This window comes from Ambystoma mexicanum, chromosome 5p (assembly GCF_040938575.1).
Source record: "Ambystoma mexicanum isolate Mex_15411 chromosome 5p, UKY_AmexF1_1, whole genome shotgun sequence".
Taxonomy (NCBI): Eukaryota; Metazoa; Chordata; class Amphibia; order Caudata; family Ambystomatidae; genus Ambystoma; species Ambystoma mexicanum.
The window spans coordinates 552,487,582-552,512,787 of NC_090930.1; the positions used below are offsets into that span (position 1 = coordinate 552,487,582).

The 25,206-nt window shown below is 47.2% G+C and overlaps 1 protein-coding gene and 1 long non-coding RNA gene across 4 annotated transcripts in view; both read right to left on the reverse strand.

Moving 5' to 3' along the window:
* The window catches only part of OCRL (OCRL inositol polyphosphate-5-phosphatase), a 1,330,750-nt gene that overhangs the window by 108,455 nt on the left and 1,197,089 nt on the right, over window positions 1-25,206 (reverse strand). The gene's annotated exons all lie outside the window — the stretch shown is intronic.
* LOC138481682 (uncharacterized) lies at window positions 19,841-21,186 on the reverse strand. The gene is made up of 2 exons (XR_011274329.1): window positions 20,592-21,186; window positions 19,841-20,482 (listed from the first exon to the last, which is right to left on the reverse strand). It is a non-coding gene; the product is annotated as an uncharacterized lncRNA (long non-coding RNA).

Sequence of the window (25,206 nt, forward strand, 5' to 3'; positions counted from 1 at the left end):
CGGACCAACCGGGAGGCGGCCATCACTATCTAAGGCACACAATGAAAGCCCGGTCTACCCCGGTCTACCACGGTATGCCACTAGTTGCCCCAGTGAGTCTCTCTGTCTCCCCCCTTCCACCCCATGCGCCGGTGAGTCTCTCTGTGTCCCCCCTCCCAACCCCATGCCCCTGTGAGCATTGCTGTGTCCCCCTCCAAGCCCCTGTTAGCATCTCTATGTGCCTCCTCCCACCCCATGCCCCCATGAGCATGGCTGTGTCCCCCCTCCTACCTCCATGCCCCATGAGTATCTCTGTGTCCCCCACCCACCCCCACTCCCACTTGAGAGTCTCGATGTCAACCCCACCCACCCCCATGCCCCTGTATCTCTGTGTTACCCCACCCACCCATACCCCTGTGAGTATCTTTTTGTCTCCCTCCTACCCCCATGGCCCTGTGAGTATCTGTGTCTCCCCCTACCCCCTGTGAATGTTTATGTCCCCCCTCCCACCCCTTTGCCCCTGTGAGTATATGTGCCACCCCACCCACCCATGCCCTTGTGAGTAGCTTTGTGTCTCCCCTCTACCCCCACGCCCCTGTGAATGTCTGTACCCCCACCCCCTTGCCCCTGTGAGTATATCTGTCCCCCCGCCCTCCCCCATTCCCCCGTGAGCGTCTGTGTCCTCCCACCCACATCCCCTGTGAGTATCTGTGTCCCCACCCACCCATGCCCCTATGAGTATCTTTGTGTCTCCCCCAACCCCCACACACCTGTGAATGTCTCTGTTGCCCCACCATGCCCCCTCCCACCCCCTCTTCCCTTTTCTTTTGACTTGTGCTTCCCCAATTGCCGTTGGGCATAGTAATCGTTTCTGCCAGTCTCTCCTTCCACCTGCTCTCCCCTCCTCTTTTTTCCTCCCCTTTTCTTGCTATAGTCCGGCACTACCCCAATTGCCGTAAGGCATAGTAATCGTAGCTGCTTGCCTATTGCAGCCACCTGCCCTCTCCTCCTCCACCCCCCTCTTTTTATGTTCTTTAGCACTTACTCTTATCATTTGTCCAGTGACCTTTGATAGCAGCTTGTCTGTCTCCCCCCTTTCCCTCCCTGTCTACCTCCCACTCCCCTCCCAGCACTATTCTGAATCGTCGTCCGACCTATTATTATAGATGCTTGTTTTGTTCCTCTCCTTCTCTCTCACTCCACACCCCCGCCTCTCCCTGCCCCTCCTCTTGTATAGTCATGCACTACATCAATTGTCGTCTAAAAACTCGAACAAACGTACAAATAGCTCAGAGAGCAACTCAAGGATTCCTAACACTGAAGCATGCAGTGAAAACCTAAAGATGGCTGCCAGAGGCGGGGCTTAGGGAGAGGACTGTCACTGGATGGGGGGCAGTATGACCTAGAGGACAGTGATTGGTTTTGAGGAAAAATACACTGTTTTTTTCTTTTACTGAGGATTCCCAGCCTGACGACGAAGAATATTCATGAGCATGTGAATCCATGTCAGACCCTATGCTTGATAAATAGCGTATTTAAGGGCTAAAGCCCAACTCATGATGAGGCCCACGTAGTCTGTGTGGGTTGACTTCAGATCTCCATAACCCAAAACAGGCCCATCTCTTAAGATGCGAGTGGACGTTTGTCAGTAAAGCAAGTTCATTGTCCAAATGGCCGGCAGGGGCTAGATGACAACTTAGAGTCAAACTAACAAGATTCTCCTCGAACCACACAAAGATCCCACATTATATACATTTTGCAACAGTTAACACAATCCCACATATTTCATTACATAGTCATTCGCCCAAACATTATTGGTCAACCCTATACAAAGAAATCTAATCCCCTTCCGTTCCCACACGCTCATTGGATACATTTATTTAACCACCATCCTCTTTCAACATACATTCTCAGCATCTCATTTACAGCACCCCCGTCTCGGGATTCTTCCATAATAGGTCATGACATCATCACATGGTTACACATTCACAACAATCCTAATTTAGTACAAGTTCCAACTAGTCAGTGACCTCTAAACCCGGTCGTGATGCACATGGCTTTACCAAGAATACTTCAACAATTTGAAATGGGAAAGAAACAAACAAGTTCCCTTTGAACTGGCGATAAGTATCTTATCCACCCACAATTGCTGGCGTCATCACTTCACACTGATCTATAAGACTACCATTTCAGCACATAAAAGGAAGATTTCCTCACACACTAAGAATCTGCGCCACACATGTTTGTGGTTTGAGAAAAAAATAGAAGTTTCTTATTTATAACACACAAAGGTTTCAAATTTGGATGGTGGTGGATTGCCCTTGAGGATTACACGTGTTTCAGCACAACATGTGCCTTTTTCAAATCTGGGCTAATTATTTAAACAAAATCAGGATTTGATTTTTATAGGGTTCGTGTTCGATGAGTGCAATCAGTGGGATCGATCCCTCCTAAAAAGTATGAACTTCGTCTCTTTGCGTTGTATGTTATAAATAAAAAACCTCTATATTTTTCTCAAACCACAAACATGTGTGGTGCATATTTTTAGCGTGTGAGGAAATCTTCCTTTCATGTCCTAATAAGAGGTAGGGGTCCGTCCCTCTTCTACTCCTCATGCATGTATGACACCGGAGGAATCATAATAAATAGGGTGCAGGACCCTTTACTACTGGCACAACGAAAACCCCAAACATTTCTCAACAAAGTACCATTTCAGCACGCATGGCCTCTGGCCACATCTTGGGTCATTCCTAAAGCCTGATCAAAACCCATAAACCATATGTCTGCTCTGCCCTTAAGCACCTCCTTGCACCGGGTTTATTACCCGGCCCGACCTGGGCCTACCAGGTGGCCGGACTTCCCTGGATAATGGATAACAGGCACCCATGTACTTAAAAAGATTACATCTCCTCTCCACAATAGTACCAAGTCGTAAAGACCTGGGCCTGGCCGTAGTAACCATTTGATATATCTTTTGCTGCCCACTGCCTTCCCAAAGCTTTCAACCTCGCTCAACCAGCTTTCCCAGTCACACAGAATGTATCTCTCCTTGTGAAAATGTAACACAAATCTACCTTTGGCCTACCCCCGCATGGGTGACCTGTTGTCAGTCTTAGACAATCCCCTAGGGGGTGTGGATCACTATGCCCCCCCCTGCTCTTGTATCTCAGGGCCTTTGTGCACTGTGTTACTCCTAGATTACTCCTAACAACATACTCCTATGGACACACTAACATAAGACACAAAGAAAACACATGAATCGATTCAACAATAGAAACACTTGTATTCATACATAGCAATGCATGATGCAAACACTACTATAATGCAAATCTCGAATTTGCACCTTTTATGCTTTTGGTGCAAATCTACCATGCAATGCAATAACTATACGCCTTACAGGCTTCTAATGCAAGCAATCTAATTGCCTCTCCATTCCACACCATTCCTCACCATTCCAACCATACTTCACACACTCTCTCTAAGACAAACCCTGTCTGATTACCCCAGCTATCATGTCAGCCAAAGCTCTGTGTGAGAGTATGTTCTAATTCCCCATACACCTGTCTTATTCAGCAATACTCCCCTTTTTCTCTGTTTTGCTCTGTCTCTCCTATCCTGCTAACTCTGCAACCAGCCAGTCAGTCAGTCAGGGCCAGGCCTCTCTCTGCCAGATCCCTGCCAGGTCGATCTCATCAGCTCGGTTCAGAATGTTTCCCCAACTGCATATCAGCCAAAACCGCTTCCCGAAGTACATCCAATCACTTCCAAATGCCTCTCCAAGTCATCTCTCGATCTCTCAGAGTGTCAGTGTGCCATCTCCAACTCGCATCTCAAACTACCAACTCCCTCTCTCCTTAGAGAGCAGACCAGCAGAGAGCAGCAACTACCTCAAATCTCAGAGCCTCACCTCTCATTATACTGTTGAATGACGTATATATCCATAGTTACACTCGTTCTCTCTAAGCTAAAATGCCTCTTTCTCTCTGTCAGTATTTCTAAATGTGAGCAGTGCCCAAATGTCTTTGATGCATGTCTTGTACTTTTCAATCACTGCGTTCTTGTCATCGTGACATTTTCTATATATCTATACCATATCTATGCCCTGGCCTTCTTCGGTCTGTGGTCCATCTTACCATCTCCTCATATTTCTCCATTCAAATCCCTCTCTCCTCCTGCATTTCCCTGTGACCCAAAGCTCCTCTCCCTCCATGGCGCTGCCTACCCCCACCTTTTCTCTGTCTGCGAAGCACCAGCCCAGGCTGATAAGGCCAGCATCTCTCTCCACTCGGACAAAGGTTGCGTTATCTGTCTGCTAAGCAAACTGTTTACGCATACTTGTACACTGTAACTCATAACAACTTCTCTGCGGAACAAACAGCTTCTGAATGTCTTCAGAGCCAGCTAAATGCATTCTCTATAGAGCTTAGCACATTCACTCACTCAATCCAAGTGCTACCTATAATGCAAACTCATGCATATTCTTTTTTTCAATGCAGATTTTTTTTTTAAACCTTTTTTTATTAATCAGCTTGGCAGCAAAACACAGGCGAATAAAACACAAGGCAAGCACAAGGTAGGTACAGTTAAAACAATACAGGCATACAGTTACTGCATCTAGTATGAACATTTTCCATCAAGAACGCATACAGAGCAAACGCAGTGTAAGGGATCCCTTCGCTCAGGGTAGACAACCTGCGTGAGTGGGTGTATTAGTTGGGGAAGATGTATCCGGTGTCGCATTTAATCAGACATATAGGAGCGGAACTTAAGCCAAACATCCCTAGGCCTCGAGTGAGCTGGTTGTAGGCAGGACAACGTTTCCTCAGTGTCTGAGGCACATGTGAGAGCCCTGAGCCATTGAGCATGAGTGGGAGGTGCAGGGCGAAGCCAACAAAGCAGAATGGCACGTACCGCAAGGAGCATGCAAAGGCCGGCCAGTTTCTTGGAATCTCGGGATAGCCCGGGAAAGTCATGGAATAGGCACTTCATTGGGGAGGGGTTGATAGGTTGGTCAAGTATAGCAGATACGGTTGAGAACACCATCCCCCAAAATTGGGAGAGGCGGGGACAGGCCCAGACCATGTGTATATAGTCGGCACCATCCTGTCCACACCTGGGGCATCTTGGGGAGTGATCACTAAGCATACAATGCAACCTGCTCGGGGTATAGTGAAACCTATGCAACACTTTCAGTTGAATCAATTTGAAGCGGGAATTGAAAGACACCTGATGTATACGGGCACACATGTGAGCCCAGCGTTCGTCCGTCACTTCCACCCCGAGGTCTTCCTCCCACGCCCGCCTTAGCCCGGTGAATTTCGGAGTGGATCTGGATTGTATCATAGTGTATAGCCTAGATATTTTCCCTCTGGTAGGTCTGGGGGAAGTCAGTTCTTCAATAGTGGGATCGTCCGGTGGCATTGCCGGAAACATGGGGTAGTTTCGTTTAAGGGTTTTACGTAGAGATGTATACTGAAGCCATGCACTCGGGCCACCCCTCAAGGGCAGCGGCAGGTCGGGCCACCCAACTAAGCTACCCTGCTGAAATACGTCACGGAGCAGCTCGTATCCCGCCTCAGCCCATCTGCGCACAGTCGATGGCGGTACACATGGGATCCCGGGGAGAAAGTTCCACAGCGGGAGATTGCCATGAAATGGATGAGGAGTATCCAGCAATTTCCACGTTTTCGTTAGCGCCAGGGAAGTGCAAGCCACCGGGTTCAGTGTATCCTGTTCCGAGGGAGCGGGTTGTATCACCAGGGAGCGGATGTCCCGGTCGCTAACCGCCAGTTTTTCGAGTCTAACATGTGGAGGAGGGTCTGCTGTATTAAACCAGTAGGATGTGTATTGGATTTGAGAAACCAACCAGTATTTAAGAAAATTGGGGGCCCCAAAGCCGCCGTCAGCCATCGGGGTAGATAAGGTACCAAGCTTGAGCCTGACCGCACCCGAATGCCACAAAAAAGAGTTGATACTGCGTGTCAATACTTGGAAGAAACCCTCGCCCGGCCACAGGGGGACGTTGGTGAACCTGTATAGTAATTGGGGCAATACTATCATTTTCAATATCCCTATTCTACCTGCCAGGAAGATCAGTAATTTGCTCCATGCCAAAGTCTTGGCCGCCAGGTGCGCAAGGTAGTTTTGATAGTTCTACTCGAGGGTCGACTCGAACTGACGTGTTATTTCAATCCCCAGATAAGTGAACTTCAACTGTGCCCACGTGAACCCCATGGTGTCAGGAGGAGGGAGGGTGCATTCTGTGAGCGAGAAAAGCGTAGATTTTGCGCAGTTCACCTTGAGGCCTGAGATGCGCCCGAAGTGGATAACATCTTTCAATATCGGGGGTAAATTAGTGGAGGGGGACCGCACGAGAAGGAGTGCATCATCAGCATGTAGGGCTATAATATCGGCTTGACCCGCCGAGCGAAGCCCTCTATGTGAGTGGAGTTGTCGAAGCATGTCGGCAAAGGGTTCTATCGCTATAGCGAAAATCAGGGGAGAGAACGGACAGCCCTGTCTCGTTCCCCTAGCAAGATTAAAGAATGGGGAGCATCTGTCTTCTGTGCGGACACTGGCCACAGGGCCTGAGTAGAGTACCTTGACCCAGGAGCAAACCAGCCCGAATTTGCATTGTTCGAGCACCCGCCAGAGGTATCTCCAGGAAACTGAATCGAACGCTTTCTGCATGTCGAGGGTTGCGGCTACCGCCTGCACATTGGGGCTAATCCTGCTAATTATATTAAAAAGCCGTCTCAGGTTCAGAGCGGTGGAACGTCCTGGAATGAATCCCGCCTGGTCTGGGTGTATAATAGATGGCATACAGGGGGCAAATCTGGTCGCTAAAATTTTGGCAAATATTTTGGTATCACAGTTTATGAGGGAGAGTGGGCGATATGAACCGCACTGGGTGGCAGGTTTACCAGGTTTGAGCAATACAGTAATTGTGGCTTCGCGGAGTGATGGAGGGAGTATGCCTGCCTCCACCGATTGCTCCCAGAGAGCTATTAAGTGAGGGAGTAGGAGAGTTTTATAGCATTTATAGAATTCAACCGGGATGCCATCGGAGCCGGGAGCCTTCCCCGAGGAGAGAGAATCTATGGCCTCCGCAAACTCCTCCGGGGTGAGCGGAGAATCGAGGGAACCAGTGGTCACAGGAGAGAGGACCGTTAGGGGGAGAGTAGCAAGATAGGAGCCTCCGCCTCCGTGGCCTCGTCCGAATTGGATTATAGGGCTTCGTAAAAAGCGAAGAACTCCGAATTGATGGCCTGTGATGCGATAGCTAAGGAGCCATCCGGTCTAACAATCCCAGGGATATGTGGAGCACCCAGCTCATGACGGATAAGTCTAGCAAGGAAGCGGCCGGGGCGCTCGCCCTCTCCGTATCTCCTCGCCAGACCGGGACTATCTAGGAATTTTTGTTCTCGTTCCGCCAGAGAACGAAATACATCCAGTTCCACTTCTATAGCTACAAGGGTAGCAGGGGTTGAAGACAGCGAACACTGGGCCTCCAGGGTCGATAGCTTGGTTTCGCTAACAGCGATATCCCTTCGAATTGTTCTAAGTATGCCACTCTCCTTGGACAGTGCTATGCCCCTAATATATGCCTTGAAGGCCTCCCAAAGGGTGGCCTGCGAAGACACTGAGTCCTTATTTATTTAAAAAAACTCCTCAATGGCTACCTCGAGCTCCGATCTGAACAGAGGGTCAAGGAGAGAATGAGGTTTCATCCTCCAGCGTCTGGTACGGTCACAGTCCAGCCCCCAGCCCATGGTGATGGTCACCGGCGAGTGGTCAGATAGGGGCCTAGGGAGGATCGTCAATTGTACCACATTTTTAATCAGTACATCAGAAATTACCCACCTATCAATTCGGAAATAGGAATCATGCACTGAAGAGTAAAAGGAATAGAAATGGGAATCAGGGTAGAGTAGTCTCCATGCGTCCACAACCACAAGGCGGGGAAGGGACGAGAGTGTAGCATAGGCTGCCCTGGTGAGTTGCCAGGGCCTGGACCCAGATCTGTCAAGGTCTATATCAAAAATGGTGTTGAAGTCCCCTCCCCAGAAGATAGGAACCATAGGGAAACCATCCAGAAGGGATGCGAGGTGTGTGAAAAACTCCGGGTCATCTATGTTGGGGGCATAGATGTTCAGTAAAATCATCTCCCTATTCTGGAGTGTAGCATGGAGTAGAACATATCTACCCTGGTGGTCTATTTGTGAAGAAATAAGTGTAAATTTAAGACTCTTATGAATAATAGTCATAACCCCATGACTTTGGGTAGAGAAGTTGGCAAAGTATCTCTGGGGGCCCCACGTTCTGGCAAATCTCATACATTGTTCAGAACCCGCATGCGTCTCCTGTAAGAAAAGGATCTTGGATCCATGCCGTTCAGCTTGCAGCTGTATCCGTCTCATTTTTTTAAAATTGCCCAGCCCCCGCACATTCCAGCTCATGAAAGTCAGATTGTTCTCTGTCAAAGGAGCGGTAGCGTTCATATCGCCAGGATGATGATGTCAAGTGGGCTGATGTAGCAGCCCTGTAGCCCCATTAACACTGCATTACCCTGCGGTCCGCCCTCGCTGCCAGCGCCAAACTTTTTTATAACGGAACACCCATCACAACCCGCCTCCACCCACATCCCTCCCCCAACTAGAGGAATGACAACCCCAAAACCCCTTAACCAAATCCAAACCAGTGGCATCAACGCCTGGGGGCCCTGGGGGCCGGACTGATGACGCTGCTCCGGCCTGTGGCAGATCCAGTGAGAACATGGTGCCTACAATGAAGCTTCAAACGTAACTTGACAAAGATTTTAGGCACAGTTTAAGTTGGCACAGTCATGCAGAGTAATCCAACTAACATTTGTTGAGGAGTACAGGTGTGGTATATTCTTGGCGTCGGGAGATAGCCGGTGTCGGCGCCTCCCCAACGGGTATAGCTGAGTAGCTGTAGAGGAATAGCTGGAGAGGAGGGTCAACCTGGGAAATGTTCGTCGATAAACCTGGAGGCCTCATCCGGAATCGTGAAGAATGACATCTGATTGTTGTGCTCGACTCGCAGCTTAGCGGGGTATAACATGGAGTATTTGACTCCGTGATCTCTAAGCCTTCTCTTTACAGCCAAGAAAGTCTTGTGCTCCCGCTGAACAGCCACCGAGAAGTCAGGGTATAGGTGTATCCTTGCTCCACCCAGCAGAAGTTCACCTTTAAGTCTTGCGGCTCTGAGGAGGGCATCACGGTCTCGAAAGTTCAGGACACAAGCTATAATGGGTCGTGGAGGCGCACCCGGCTTGGGTTTAGGAGTCAGGGCCCGGTGTGCCCGCTCTATAGCAAACTGTGGGGAGGGCTTCGGTGAATCTAGAAGCGACAGTAATGTATTTTCCACAAAATCTTCCATCGGCTCTCCGATGCCACTCGTGGGAACCCCAATGATACGTAGGTTGTTACGCCTTGAGCGAGATTCCAAGTCCTCATTTTTCTTCTCCACCTCTAGGACGCGGTTGGACAGAGCCGTGACCTCCGAACGCAGCGCCCCCAGACCATCTTCAGCGGAGCTCACCCTGGTTTCGACCTCCGATACTCGACTGTCAGTCCTCTCAATATGAGCCTTGATAGAAGAACTAGTTCCAATCATGTCGTCTAACTTTGAGTGGAGCGTGGTAAAACCCTCACGGATAAAGTCCATCATGTTCTGTGATTCTGAGGTAGCAAGGGATGAAGAAGTGCAGGGGTCTGCTCGGGAACCTCCTCAGCTGAACTGACCAGAGTCTTCGTGAACATGCTCATGGAGCTCTGTTTTTTCCCATCCCCTTTAGTCATTGTGACGGTGATGCGACGCAGGAGAGATGAGAGAGAGCCGATGGCACCCCACGCCACGACGGACATGACCAATGAGGTATAGCCCCCAGGGGATCCAAGCAGTGGATCCGGGCAGCCCGTCCACGCAGTGGGCGACCACTTGGGCCAGCGGTAGGAAATCGAAGACGCCTCTTGAAGCCAAAAGAGGACTCTCAGGCAGTGTAGTTGGCTGAGATGGTGGGTCACTACACGAGTCCGTTGCTCCCCAGGGGGGGGGGGAAGGTCCCAGATGCCCCACTAGAAGGCCAGGAGGTCCAGGAGACGTATCCCCGTCTGAGAATTAGAGAGATCGCGGCTACCCCCAAGTCTGGCCCGCTACAGGGGAGCCAGGGGAGAGACCCAAATCCCCCTGCGCGCAGATAGGAGTCTCCACTGTGGTTCACCAAGAAAGTATATATTGCTCCACTCAGCCCACATGGGACCCAGGGGTTCACGTGCAGGTCACTCGTTGAATTTGTCAAATGGGCAAGGACACCAGCTCCTCCACCCTGTGGTATCAGTCACACAAAGGTTTAGGGTGAAAGAGAGATAGATGGCCACAATGATAACTGCAGAGCCCGGGGCCCCCCCAGCCTCGATGGCAAAGGTTGGCAGGATACAATCCCAGCAGCGCTGGGGAACCCAAAGTCAGGCGTCCTGAAAGGACGGGGCCAGGGCAGAGCGTTGAGTGTCGAGTGTCGTAGAGTAACCGGCACAGGGCAGCGGGGCCTGATGATTTGGACTATAGGGGATCCCAGCCAGTGTATGGGGCACCAGCCAGGGTAACTAGCAAGCCGCGGCAAGGCCACCAGGGGCACGGGCCCCTCCAGGTGCAGACAAGAATCTAGTGTGGTCTACGCCGCGCTGAGAGGGTACGGGAGGATGTCGGTACGATCACTCCGCAGTGGGTTGCAGGGGGCACCCTGAGTGGTGGATGAGCTGAGCCGGGGCAGGAGCCGAGCCACAGCAAGTCACTCGGCGGGAGCAAGCGAGTCTCAGGGCGTCCTCTATTGGGTGCGGGCAGTTGGTGACCCCCCCGGAGCAGCGCAGCAAATTGTCCTTATCTCCGCTTCGAGACAGCCAGGGGTTAGCAGCCCTCCGTGGGGGTGTTAGAGGATCCCCATACCCCGCGTACCTTATGGCTGCCAAGGATCTTGCAACTCAGTCCACGCCGCCAGGGTAGCGTAGCACCCGGCGTCCGTTGGTGTGCCGCAGCTCTACACCGGGCGCTGAAGTCTCGTTGACGGGGGGGGGGCCCAGCGAGGGGGACAGCAGGATGAAGGCCGATGTAGGAGTCGATGAGGGCCGGAGTAGGAGCCGCCCAGCGCGGGTGCCGGCTCAACATACAAGGGTCACTGCCCGCCTCGGGCTGTACAGTTCCAATTTCTGCGGTGCTCTGCGCCGGCGTTGTACGGCCTAAGCAACCGCGTGGTTCGCTCCTGATCGTCGCCGCAGGGGTGTTCCACCGCTCCACGGGCCTCCACAAGGGTGGCGAGGTATCTCGGTTCTGGGGGCCTGAACTGTCCGAATCTCCTCGAGTGTCGGATTTCGGCACGCAGATGCGCGGACGTTGGGGGATGGTCACGGCAATTCCCAATCACAGGGTTCCCGACGCTGTTTTCATTCGGGATTTGGACCAGATGGTCCCTGCTCCAACAGCTTGCGAATCACAGCAGCCTGGTACAAGTTGTAGATCGTAGAGGCACAAGATCAGGATCGAGTGATCTGCCTGCCACGGAGCTCGCGTTTCAGGCGGCCATCTTGTTTGGCGCACAACAGCGCCCCCCTTCAACGCAGATTTAACTTATTGCACATTGAAGTTTACAGTACATACATTACTTTGATTGATAGATACATATTTCACACATTACATTTCAATAACATGGAGGCTTCCTCGTCCAAGGCCATTTCGCACAGGTATATCCGGAACGGGAGCCATATGTCCTTTGGCCTACTACTTGATGTTACAGTCAATGTATATTGTTCCTCACATTCATTTACATATGCTAAATCTAAAAATAAAATGCTCAATTCTAGGTGAAATGGGGCTTGTCCAACATTTCAATATACATCTTTTAGCTACTGCACAGGAGACATTGAACAATCTTCTGGTTGTTTCGGACTGTTTACCAATATCCTGAATAAGTATTTTTGCAGCAACAGGGTCTCTGGGATCTGTGTTATCTCTTCTAATGCTTCTGCCACTTCCTTCCAAAATTCAGCTACCAAAGGACATTCCCAATACATGTGATAGGGCCTGGGGCTGGCTGCAGATGTGCAGCCATCTGAAAATAGCATCTTCTGCTCACAGTGCTCTCCAGGGGATTTCCAAAGACGTTACTGGTGTTGGTGGGTTCCATCGTTGAGTTGGGGGTGATGATGTGGTTGGCGGGATGGGAGAGTGTCAAGTTGGGGACGAATGACACACAGGTAAAATGTTGTTTCAGAGGTTATACAAGTTGTGTTTTGAAGATGTCAGTTACCTTATTGAAAACCAGTGCAGGCTGCTCCTTGATCACACAATACAGTCTGACCCTAAAATAAACTACACATGAGTACGGGCCCTCATTTGATATGTGCGGGACACTACAGAAAATACGATCTCGTTGATGATGTGGAATATCTGCGGCCTCAACCACCCTATGAAATCACAGAAAGGTAGCAGGATACAGCAAACGTCAGAAACCGAAAGTGGTGACGCACCAGGAAACACATGCCTAAGAGAAAATTAATTAAGGGTTTATTGCCAATGGGGGTCCTCAGCGGTGCTACACTGACTACTCTTTGCAATCTAGGGGTGTGATGACATTGATACATCGTCGTTCAAACCCTTTTCAGGAGTCCAAACACTGTATAGACCCACTGGGGAGGTATGTAATTCTGTGGGGGAACCTGGCTGGCATGGACAGAGTACTGGTAAACACATATGGCCCCAATCTAGACGACCCTGAATTTTATGGCCAGGTAATGAGTATACTATCTGGGGGTACTAGTACACAAATCATATGGGGAGGTGACTTTAACTCAATCCTGGATTGTGTGCTTGATCGCTCCAGAGCAACTCAACATGAACTTACGAACGCGGGCCGCACAGTTCTGCATATTATGCAACACTTTGAGTTAGTTGATGCAACACCAATGCACGTGATTATACATTTTACTCATCAGTTCATGAGGCACATTCCAGGATTGACTACTGGTTGTTCTCAACCACGTGAATGGCAAGAATACTAAACTGTAGGATCCTCCCTAGAACAATCTTGGACCATTCTCCCATCATATTGATGATACAGTGGGATGGATTGACCACCCCCCGACCCTTGTGGCGCATGCCTACAGCATGCCAATCAGACCAAGTCTTCCCCAAAACACTCCGCAACGGAGTGGTAGATTTTTTTCCACAGAAATGAGGGGACAGTGCAGCATCATCACACGGTTTGGGAGGCGTTCATGGTTTGGGTCAGGGGGAGGTAATCTCTATAACCTTGGATACGCTTAGAGACTCGTCTGGAGTTAGGAAATGTTGAAACAGACCTCAGGAGGCTTGAACATGAGTATCGTAAAACACAGGACCAAGCTCTACTGGGCCTCATTAATGGTAACCTAACGGGATTCAGGGAACTGGCGGACAGAGAGGTCCGACTGATGAACTTATCCATTCAAGCACGACGGTACAGGGAGGTAGACAGACCAGGCAGGCTCCTTGCAAGTGCTGTTAGATCTGAAAGGGCGACACAACATGTTACAGGGATTAGGGGACCCTCTGGCAACATCCTTACTACCTCTGAGGCAATCAATGCCGAATTTCAATTGGTATTCTGAATCCTTATATTCAAATTCGGACCAATGTAATGATGCAGAACTAGAGGATTATCTAGCTGACATACCACTGCCGGTGGTGTTGCATGAGGCGCAACTGGCATTGAGCCAACCATTGACCCCAGACGAAATTGCTGATTCTATCATGTCACTTTCTTCCGGCAAGGCCCCCGACGACCTGGGGATCGAGTATTAAAAGGAATTTCCTAGATATCCTTGCCCCCAAGTTGGTGCAATTATGGGAAGGGTTGCTCCAGATGGGTCAGTTGCCCCCCCCCCCCTCTCTCACAGAGGCAGTAATTACTGTCTTCTTGAAGCCCAATAGACCGGCCATGGAGATGGCATCCTATAGGCCCCTCTCCCTAATTCATTTGGATACTAAGATTTTCGCTAAATTACTATCCACCCGTCTCCCCTACATGTTGCAGCTGGTCCATCCAGACCAATCTGGGTTCATCCCTGGGCGCTCAACGGCATTCAATCTGTGCAGACTGTTTAGCATTATTTCCCAGATCAATCCGCAAGCACAGGTGGTTGCTGCCTCGCTTGAAGCCCAAAAGGCTTTCAATTCGGTCTCATGGCAGTTTCTATTTGCGGTATTACGGCGGATGGGCATGGCGGATCACTTCCTCCAATTTGTTTGCCTGCTATATGCTTCTCCCTCCGTCAGGGTTCGTACTGGTGGTGTGCTCTCATCCCTATTTTTGCAGGGACGTGGTACAAGACAGGGCTGCCCGCTATCCCCCTTGCTTTTCGTGCTCACGATTGAACCTCTTGCATGCATTATGAGACTCAAACACATTCATCGTGGTCTCCATATGACTGGTCCGCCGCAATTAATTTTACTTTACGCTTACGACACATTGTTCTATATACGTAATCCGGCTCTAAATCTGGCTCCAATACTTCAGAAAATACGCAAATTCTCCGCCCAGTCAGGTTATTGTATTAATGAATCTAAATAGGAGCTGTTCCCATTGACCGATATTACTCAAGCCTCAGTGGACCTGGCTGGGATCAGGTGGGTTGCGGACAGATTTAAATATTTGGGAATAGTGGAATCTCGCACACACCGCTCACTGCTGGCTGAAAATCAAGAGGTATATTTAGTGACATTGGCAAACAATATGGGTGTATGGGATAGATCCCTGTCTCTTTATATGGCAAGCTTTCCATACTGAAGATGATTGTGGTTCCTAAAATGTTATATCAATTTTCTAATAGACCGGTCTGGCCGGGTCGCGCCTTTTTTGTTAAGTTGGAGTCCTTGGTGCTTGGTTTTGTGTGGGGCCATGGTGCCCCACGGATGAAGAGGGAGGGACTGACGTGATCGTATGAACAGGGCAGTCTGCAGGCCCCCGACTTCAAATTATATTATGAAGCGGCACAGGTGCAATTCGCCGGTTGCTGGTAGCCCCCTCAATTAACCCCAACATATGTGGCCCTAGAGAGATATAGCGCCTCCCTATCGTGCCTGAAAACCAACATGCGGACACATGCACATTCGACCCGGTCCAAACGACAGTGAATGCATGGGCTGGATTATTCAGGAGGCTCCGAGTTTCTATTCCCTACTACGGAGCGATCTCGTTGTGGAATTGCCCAGGCCTCCCCCCAACATATAATAAGGACATTCAGAATGCGTGGGATCCTGACGGAACATTGACACTACAGGATTTGTTTCCGGATGGCACTTTTGTTACCTGTACAGCCTTCTCTGAAAAACTAGGCAGAAACCCAACCACAACGCTGCAATACTATAGGATGAGAGCAGCAGTCAGGAAGCTGTGGCCCTCTTTCCCCGTCGAGCCCAGTGAGTGCGAGCTGTTGGGGACTGTGGTTTCTGGCAGGGACTTGAGAGGACCGGTGTCCAGGCTATATAGAGAGAGTCAGGGATATCAAACACCTACACAAGGGGTAAAGATAAGGTGGGAATCTGACTTTAACAGTTTGGTTGAAGACAGCAGATGGCTCCGCTGGTGCAGCCTTACTAAGGAGGTATCTCTAAATGCAAGGTACCGATTGATACAATTCAAAATACTGAACCACCTTCACTACACCCCGATGCAAATTGCCCAAATTTTCACCTGAGGTGAATGGAAGGTGCGCACAATGTAGCATTGATATGGCTGATTCCTATACACATGTACTGGAGCTGTCCACAGGTTACCGAGTTCTGGCAACTAGTAGCTAAGGAACTACACAAGATTACTGGCATAATGCCTTTGCTTTCACCCCAGAAAATACTTATTTGGTGACAGTGGTAAAGTGCCGATTAAGATATGTTGACTGTTTAATATGGGATGTCTGATTGCTAACAAATATAAATTGCACTGTTGGACATCAAAAGTAGCCCCTGACCTTGGCGTGTGGCTTAAAGAACTGTCCTATGCGAACGAGAATGAGGAGACGTATGGCTCCCTTGTGGCACCCACCTGCAGACCTAAGGACATATAGGAGCCATTCCGTGAATACCTACGGAAAACGGATCCAGCCCAGTAATTGTGATGAGCACATATGCCCATAGCTTCTCATATCTACTATATATGGCCTGTTAATGTGTCTGTTACTATGCCCTACTTCAATGTGAATATTCTTGTATGCATTTGTGTTTTGGAGGATGTACGTCTGTTACTGCACAAAATAAAGTTTTTTTAAAAAAAAGAACTCCTGCTGCTGATAAAACAGGCCTTTCTGGAATGGCGTCATCTTTTACTAGGTGCTACCTATCCAGTGCTAGTCAGAACTGACCATTGGAATCTCCAGGTGCTTGAATCCATGGATTGCCGGAATAGCAGACGGGCTCGGTGGGCCTATTTCTTTGATCAATACCAGATTCGGATTACTCACATTCCAGGACAACGGAACATCAAATCGGAAACCCTATCACGCTGCCCTGATTACCAGAAGGATATTCCCAGTGTCTTTCCCAGGATCTTTCCAGAGACGGATTTTCTATTTTACATCGACGAATTCCTGGAAAAGGTTAGCCAGGAGATGACTAGCACTGTGGAGTGGCAGTTTTACCCTTGGTCTAATCCCTGGGGTCTTTCTAAGAAATACGGCTTGATGTTCAAGGGGAGTTGGCTGTTTTTAACCACTGACATCATTCAAGAAGCCGCTCTCCGATTGTGTCATGACTCTCTACCCGCCGGACATTGAGGAGAAAAGGTTACCTTACAAACTCTTCAAAGACAATTCTGTTGGCCGAAGATGTTACACTGTTAAATCCCATGTTAAGGCTTGTGCAGTTTGTGCGTAAAACAAATACAACCCTGGTAAACCCTCCAGCTTGCTTCATCAACCTGAATTGCCGACTAGACCCTGGCAGGTCATCGCTAGCGATTTCATTGTTGATCTCCCATCCTCCAAAGGATGTACTGCGATCATGGTCACCATCAATGCTTATTCCTGTGTGGCTCATTTTATTCCACTGGCCAAACTACACTCTGCTACAGAAATGGCCGGCGTCTTCCTAACTGAAGTGTTTCGCCTACATGGTCTAGCATCCACTATAATCTCTGATAGAGGAAGCCAGTACATCTCCCAGTTTTGGTCTCAATTATGTCGGTTAGTCAGGGGGCGTGGCTAGCAGCCAATGGAGTATGGCTGCCTCCGACACTGCTCCCGCCGAATCCTGCATGATACAATGATAAGACCAGCTTCCAGGTGCCAAAATGGTGTGCAAGTAACAGACTGCGAGTGAACCCCCCGGGTGCACTCGGCACGAGAAGAGCGGAGAAATAAGCAGTGGTGGGCGAGATATGCCATGTGCAGTGAAGTGTCCTCTGGCAGAGCCTGATGCCAAGATGGAGGGCGTGTGCCGATGAAGATCATAGGAGAGAAAAGAAGCTTGAGAGCCTTAGGGAGCCTGCAGACCCTGAGGAGAAGAGGCTGCATAGAAAGGAGCCGGTGACGCTGCAGTGAGCGAGAAGACTTCTGCGGGAGGATGTCGAGGACTGGGATTGCTCAGCTGTGTGCAGGAAGGGAGCTGAGAAGGCAACAGACCTCCAAAACTACACCAGAGTTGTGGTTAGGGTGCGGCAAGCACAGTGCGGCAAGCACAGTGCGACTTGCCTGTTTGAGTGCATCCCACTAGAGAGCTGCGGGGCAGCAGGCAGGACCACCAGTCCACTTTCAAGCACCCCATAAGCATCCCCCGGAGAAACGGACATGGGCTGGGTGAGCCCAGTAGCTGAATGCTAAGACATGCTCCGTGTATGGAACACTGAAGGAGCAACGGGCAGTTATAACGAACAAAGGAAGCCTGGGCGGCGCAGTTGAAGAAGGCTAATGGCCCCGGCTGCACTGAGAAGACAGTTGATGGGGGCGGAGGGAAGGTAGTGCTCCACAGGCCAGACTGTGCGAACACCCACATAACCATGACAAAGGGCGAGGTGACGCTGCGTGGTTGGGGCAGAGTGCTTTCTCAGTGAGCCTTGGGCACTGACTACTTTACATAGAGAGGAGCAGACAAACGAGGCGCACAAAGGAATCTGGGCTGAGGGGAGAGGACAAGTGAGCGGTTGGCTGATTGAGGGAGAACCAATGTAAATGAACCAGGGCCATGCAGTGACATTGAGAGGCAGCCGTCTTAGCACTGTACCTACGCCTGAAGGGAGGTAAGCACGAATTGGCTGGCAGGGGTGGCAGCAACCAGGGGGATAGACGACCCGGGCTGAGCGGTGAATTGGGGAGCACAACCCCCGCTATGCCGGCCAAAAGGTAGCAAGTTCAAAGAACATATATGGCTTGGTGGGGGGACCAGGCACCAGAGGAGCGTGTGTGGAAGCCAGTGTTGAATGGTGGACCTAAAGGTATGGCCCTCTCTGTGCTTGATTCCAAGTGGCCAGAACCGGCGTTGGGAACCGCCAGCAGGAGGCAGAAGTTATAAAGTGCATCTCTAATATCTTTACCAATATCAGCTGGGCACTACACTGGTTGTTAAGCTCTGCCGACAGGCATTGGGGAGATAACCTTAGGGAGCCAACTACGGACGGCTCAGATACCATAGGGGCCCTAAAACAGGAAACTGCCTCTCCCTCAGGAGCGCAGCACAGGAGAGGAAAGCCAAAAAAAGGGCAACTGTGATGGGGACCTGAGTAACACTGCTTGTGTCCTCGTGAAAGGCGCTGGAAGCCATATACAGCCTAATATTTCTGGCAGTGCGGGCCCACTTGACAAGAGTTTCAGGACCACTCGAGAGAAGATAGGCTGGCTGGATATCTTCCAAGTCGCCCCCAAAAGCAAAGTGAAACAACCAACCTTGGACAGCTTCGTAAGATCCAAGCAGGTACCCGGGAGCAACATGGAACCAGAACAGGAGAAAGGAGGGGACACCATGGAGCTGCATAACCAGGAGATGCTGGCCATTCGCCTTGTCAGCTCTGAGAAAGGTATAAAGGCGGAGTCTTGCAACAAGTCCCACAACGTGGCCACCCCACAGGTTTCCCAGTATGTGCGTATACTCGCTCTCACTCAAGTCGAGGAGGCCATTCCTGAGGGTCTCACTAGGGACACAAATTGAAGCTGTGAAAATTGATGTGAGGTTGCTGCGACAAGGTGTGCAGAGCTTGGCAGAACGTGCTAACATACTAGGGACGCAATTAAAGAAAATTTGAGTGCGCTCCGGGACACACAAGCGGGTGTCCATGTTCTGCAGAAGAAGGTAGGCCTCCTGGAAAACCGAGTGGAGGAGGCAGGAGGACAGGGCTGGAGAAATAACATACGCATTGTATGTCTGCCAGAAGGCGAGGAAGAAGTCGACCCGACTACATACATTGAGAATATGCTGCTTCAGGAAATTGGGCCTGGGAACCTCACACAGGGTTTCACGATTGAGAGGGCGCATAGGGCACTAACTGGGCAGCCCCCTCTAGGAGCGCCCCCAAGACCAATTATCGCAAAGGTCCTGAATTACAAGGACAGGGAGAAGATTTTGGCCTTCTCAAGACAAGGAGGGGAATTGAAGCAAGCTTCAGCGGATTTAGCAGTTTATCCGGACTACACGTTTCAAGTGCAGAAAGAGTAGAGCACAGTTCTCAGCGGCTAAGGGCAGGTTACGTGCGGCTGGATTCAAATACATGCTGAAGTATATCAAATTATTGTGAATTACTATCTACACAGGCTGCGCTTGGTAACCAACGTAAAGCCACTGATGTGCAAAATTTAAACAAGAATGATGGGGAATTAATCACAGAGATATTCTACTGGTTTATTAGTAACAAAGAGCAAAGTTGTTCATTCACAGGTAAAGTGTAACACATCAATTGTGTTGAATGAGTCTGAACTTGGATGAATTACACAGAGCAATTTATATGCAATCAATAAAACACCCACAATTTATATGCAATTGCGCAGCATATTTGTTGAGTACTTCAAAAACCAAAACTTGAATGAATCACATTGTTTGAGATAGGCTTATTCGCCAAAACACACACAATTTATATGCAATTGCGCAGCGTATTTCACATTAAAGAAAAGCCAAGAATTTGCCAAAACATGCCAACACGTGTTTCAACCAAAGAGGTCGTCCTCAGGGCATACAAATGTAGTTTACCATTTGCATTAATCTATAATTATTGAACCTTGGCTTGAAATCGAAACAACCAACGTCAGAGGTAGTGGGTCAAAAAACAAGAAAAAACAGGAGAGAAAGGAGAAATAGAAAGAAATAAAAACATACCGTTAGAGATAATATATGCAATTGATTGTTCTATTTCCTAAAATAGGGATAAATGAATCTATCCATACCTTAAATATGATTGAGGTTTCCTAATACTTGATTCAACTTTCAGTAGTTGAGAGATTTAGTGATTTCTACATGCTTGACTGGACAGGGTCTGTAAGTTATAAAGACTTGGTATAATATGACACATATTTTAGTTCAAAAGTCTGCATTGCTAGTAAGTTTAACATCTAATTTGTGAAAAGTATGGAAACTATAATTACCAGTCTTGCAATCAAGAGGTAGTTGTCGTTCGACTGATATGCCGCTGTTGCAGTATAATTGAAATGTAACGCACGTTTTTAGCGTGCCTTGCCTTTAAATTCGGCCGTAATCTGTAACATGGATATGACAACGTATTTAAACACTTGTTATAAGGAACGTGCTGCATAAGCTTTTCGTTTGGTATCGTTAGGGCGTAGAACTGGCTTACCGGCATACGCTCCAAAAGTTGATGTGCTCAATGGCCGGTTGTTTCTCAATACTGAAGGCATCGGCACAATCCGGGGGTTACTATAGTAACCTTCCCGGGTTAGGTCAGGTGATGTAGTCATCTGACCCTGTTGCTTGGATACTCCTTACAAGCCGGAAATGCATAAAACAGACATTTGAGGAAAGCTTCCTATGCGGAAGCTCATTCATTTACGGCAATATTTTTGCAGCGACTTAATTACATATAGATATTTTGATGTTAATACTGTGTACAGCTTTGACATCAACAAAAAGAAAACTGAAATAATCCGTACTAATTCTAATCCTATGTTAGGTGCGGATATTGGATAGTTGGTGCTAAATATCAACCTCAATTAAGAAATCAAAATAAATGTGGTGCGCTCGAATCAGCGTGCAGACATACAAATAACTGCCGGTTGGGCTGTTGGGACAAATATAAACAGTGACTTCTCACAGAGTGGGGTCACTAGGCTGAATATAAATGCCTCGGGCATAGTCGGTAAGCTGTATCGGTTTGCATGGGTTTGATTGTCTGTTTTTTAGCATTAAATTCGTACAAATTATAGAAACACATTCAATTCATGGTCTTGGTTCAAACCAAGTGACAGGCAACGTAATTTACAAATCATTCTTGCTTCCTGTTGTCGTAGGGTCAATTCTCTGTTACCACCTCTCGGATGTTGTTGGATGTGTTTGAGTCCAATGAATTTGATGTCTTTAATATTATCCAGTTGATGATGCTTCTGCCAATGGGAAGTTAAAGGAAGTCTAATATCCTGGCTACTAAGATTGTTGAGGTGTTCTCGAATCCTGAAACGGACTTCTCTGATCGTGCTGCCAATATACATTTTCTGACATACACATAAGATACCATAGATAACAAATTTTGTACGACAATTAATAAAGTCAAATATTTTGGTTTGAAGTCCATTATGGCAGCTAAAGATTTTTGTAGGTGCTAAAGCATAATGGCAAAAATTGCATGTCCCGCACTTGTAAAAGCCTGCTGGCTTTGTGCTTGTAGTAAGCCAATTTGCCTGTCCAATTGGGTCAGGTTTAAGGAAAGAGGGACTGAGGATCTTCCTCAAAGTCTTTGCCTTGGTAAAGATAATACTGGGTCGATCAGTAATATACGATATCAAATCAGAATCTAGGTGTAAAATATGCCAATGTTTTTTCAGTATATACTGTATGAATTTGTGGTCACTTGAATATTTTGTGATGAAGTTGACATGCTTAGGATATTGTTCGCTGGACACTTTTGTCTTATTTATCAGCAATTGTGGTCTCGGTATTTTCTTGACCGCATCAGTAGTTTTCCTGATTAGTTGAATTGGATACCCTCTTTCCCGAAATCTGTGTCCAATTGACTTACATTCTATTTGAAACATTTCATCCTGGCTGCAATTTCTTTTCGCTCTTAACATTTCACCTCTGGGAATATTTTGGATAACACTTTGTCTATGGCTACTAGTTGCATGCAGTATAGAGTTTACTGCAGTTTCTTTCCTAAAGGTGCAGGTTTCGATGTTGTTTGACACAATGTTAATCTTAAGATCTAAAAAAGTAATTTCTGCTGCATCCATATGTCCTGTAAACTTAATATCAAAGGTGTTATCATTAAGGTAAAGCATAAATACTGCAAAATCTTCTTTACTGCCTTCCCAAATCGCCAGGACATCATCAATATACCTTTTCCACCTGATAATGTTGTGCTTGAACGGATTGTTCTGAAAAATATATTTTTCCTCAAAGTAGGCCATGAATAGGTTGGCCAAAGAGGGCGCATATTTCGCCCCCATCGCAATCCCTTTAATTTGCGAGTAATAGTCACCATTGAAAAGGAACTGATTGTGTGTAAGTGTAAATTCCAAAAAACTTTTAATCATCTGTACATGTGTATAGTGTGAAGCAGAGTAGGTTCTGAAGCTAAAATCAATCGTATCCAGGGCCAGTTGGTGTTGAATTGAAGTATAGAGGGCTTCCACATCTAGAGTCACTAAATAGTATGTGGGTTTCCAGATAGTCCCTTGTAATATTTGCAACGTATGTGTTGTGTCTTTAATATATGCTGGGATTTCCGGTACCAAATGTTTAATACTACTGTCTATATAGTCAGCGAGTGCTTCGGTAGCTCCTCCCTGGCCACTCATGATTGGTCGAACTGTTGGGAGAGTGAGAAACGGCTTGTGGACCTTGGGTAAAAAATAAATTGTTGGCATAAGTGGTTTGGAAATCGATAAAAACGCTTTTTCATCATCTGAAAGTAGTCCTTGGTGATACCAAAACTGAAGTAAAGTTTGTAATTCTTGTGAAGTTAGTAATGTGGGGTTAGTAATAAGTTTCTCATAACATCCAGGCGTGGTTAAATGTTCCATTGACATTTTAATGTAATCTGATTTATTCAGAATGACAATGTTGCCTCCTTTGTCAGCCTCTTTAATAATGATTGAGCTGTCTTCACATAAATCTTGTAGTGCCTGTCTTTCCAACTTGGTAAGATTCTGTTTCCTGCTGCAACAATTTTGTTGAAATCCATCTAGGTGTTTATGAATTTCCTTGGTGATTGCCTTGTAAAAGATATCAATGACATTGTCTCCAGCAATAGGTGGCATGAATTTCGATCTATTCTTATGTTCCTTAATATCCATATTTCGTTGATGAATGCCGAGTTCTACTTGAATATCACTGACAGTTTTAGATCCCTCTTCCATGAGGTTGGAAAGTAAGTGTATATTTTCTATTTCTTGAATACTTTTAGAACTGGTGGCTGGGAGTTGCTCTAAAGGTCTATACATTTCGACTTTATTATGAAAGAATTTTTTAAGTTTGAGTTTTCTTGAAAATTTGTAAAGGTCAATTTGAAGTTCAGTCATATCAGATGTAGCATACGGTGCAAATGAAAGCCCATGATTAAGTACAGATTGTTGTAGTGATGAGAGGTGTTTATCAGACAAATTGATGACTAGACTTTTAGTATAGATTTCGGTTTGGTTTTCTTGAAACTGGATCTGGTGAGTCTTTTGTTTGTATCTTTCTCGTCCTCTCCTCCTTGCTCCTCTTCCTCTTCCTCCTCTGAGGTTGTTGGAGTAGGTAGATTTTTGCGTCCTAAAGGGACATTTTTAAAGAATCGGACTTGTTTATTTTGAGAGTTATAGGTAGATTGGTTACCTTTCTTATATCTTTTAATTTCTGCCAGAAAGCCTCGTCTGAAATGACGAGACCCTTCTGCATTAATCTGTTCTCCCTCAATGTTAGGGTTAGTAGTGGTTTCAATTTCTGAGTCTGTGTCAGATGTGACGGGTGACGCTGTAGGCGTGACTATTTGTGATTGGTCCCCATCATATTTAGGTTGATAGGTGTATACTCTATCATTTAGATAGTCCTTTTCATCTCTATAAAATTTCCTGAATTTACGTAACTTGATTTCATCTTGATATTCGACTAAAATCTCATTCATTTTGGCATAGTTTTTAACCTTTGAACTTTCTGGGTTACTCATTTCTGTGATTTCAATTTTTAGTTTGTCAATTTCTTTAAGTACTCGAGTATGCTCGCGTTCAGCATGTATGACCAAAATTTTCATCATATTCTCCGAGCTGGCTGTGATATTACTTTCCCAGTCAGCTGCCAGATCCTGATCATCTTTATGTACGAAGTCGGGGAAAATTAAAATTCTTAATCCTCTCGGTATAATGTCTTGCTGTATATAGTTTTTGAGTGATACTTGTTCCCAATACTTGTTGATTTCTTTCTTGCATAATCTTTCTAATTTAATAAATTTCTGGTCATACATGCTGAACGCGAGCATACTCGAGTACTTAAAGAAATTGACAAACTAAAAATTGAAATCACAGAAATGAGTAACCCAGAAAGTTCAAAGGTTAAAAACTATGCCAAAATGAATGAGATTTTAGTCGAATATCAAGATGAAATCAAGTTACGTAAATTCAGGAAATTTTATAGAGATGAAAAGGACTATCTAAATGATAGAGTATACACCTATCAACCTAAATATGATGGGGACCAATCACAAATAGTCACGCCTACAGCGTCACCCGTCACATCTGACACAGACTCAGAAATTGAAACCACTACTAACCCTAACATTGAGGGAGAACAGATTAATGCAGAAGGGTCTCGTCATTTCAGACGAGGCTTTCTGGCAGAAATTAAAAGATATAAGAAAGGTAACCAATCTACCTATAACTCTCAAAATAAACAAGTCCGATTCTTTAAAAATGTCCCTTTAGGACGCAAAAATCTACCTACTCCAACAACCTCAGAGGAGGAAGAGGAAGAGGAGCAAGGAGGAGAGGACGAGAAAGATACAAACAAAAGACTCACCAGATCCAGTTTCAAGAAAACCAAACCGAAATCTATACT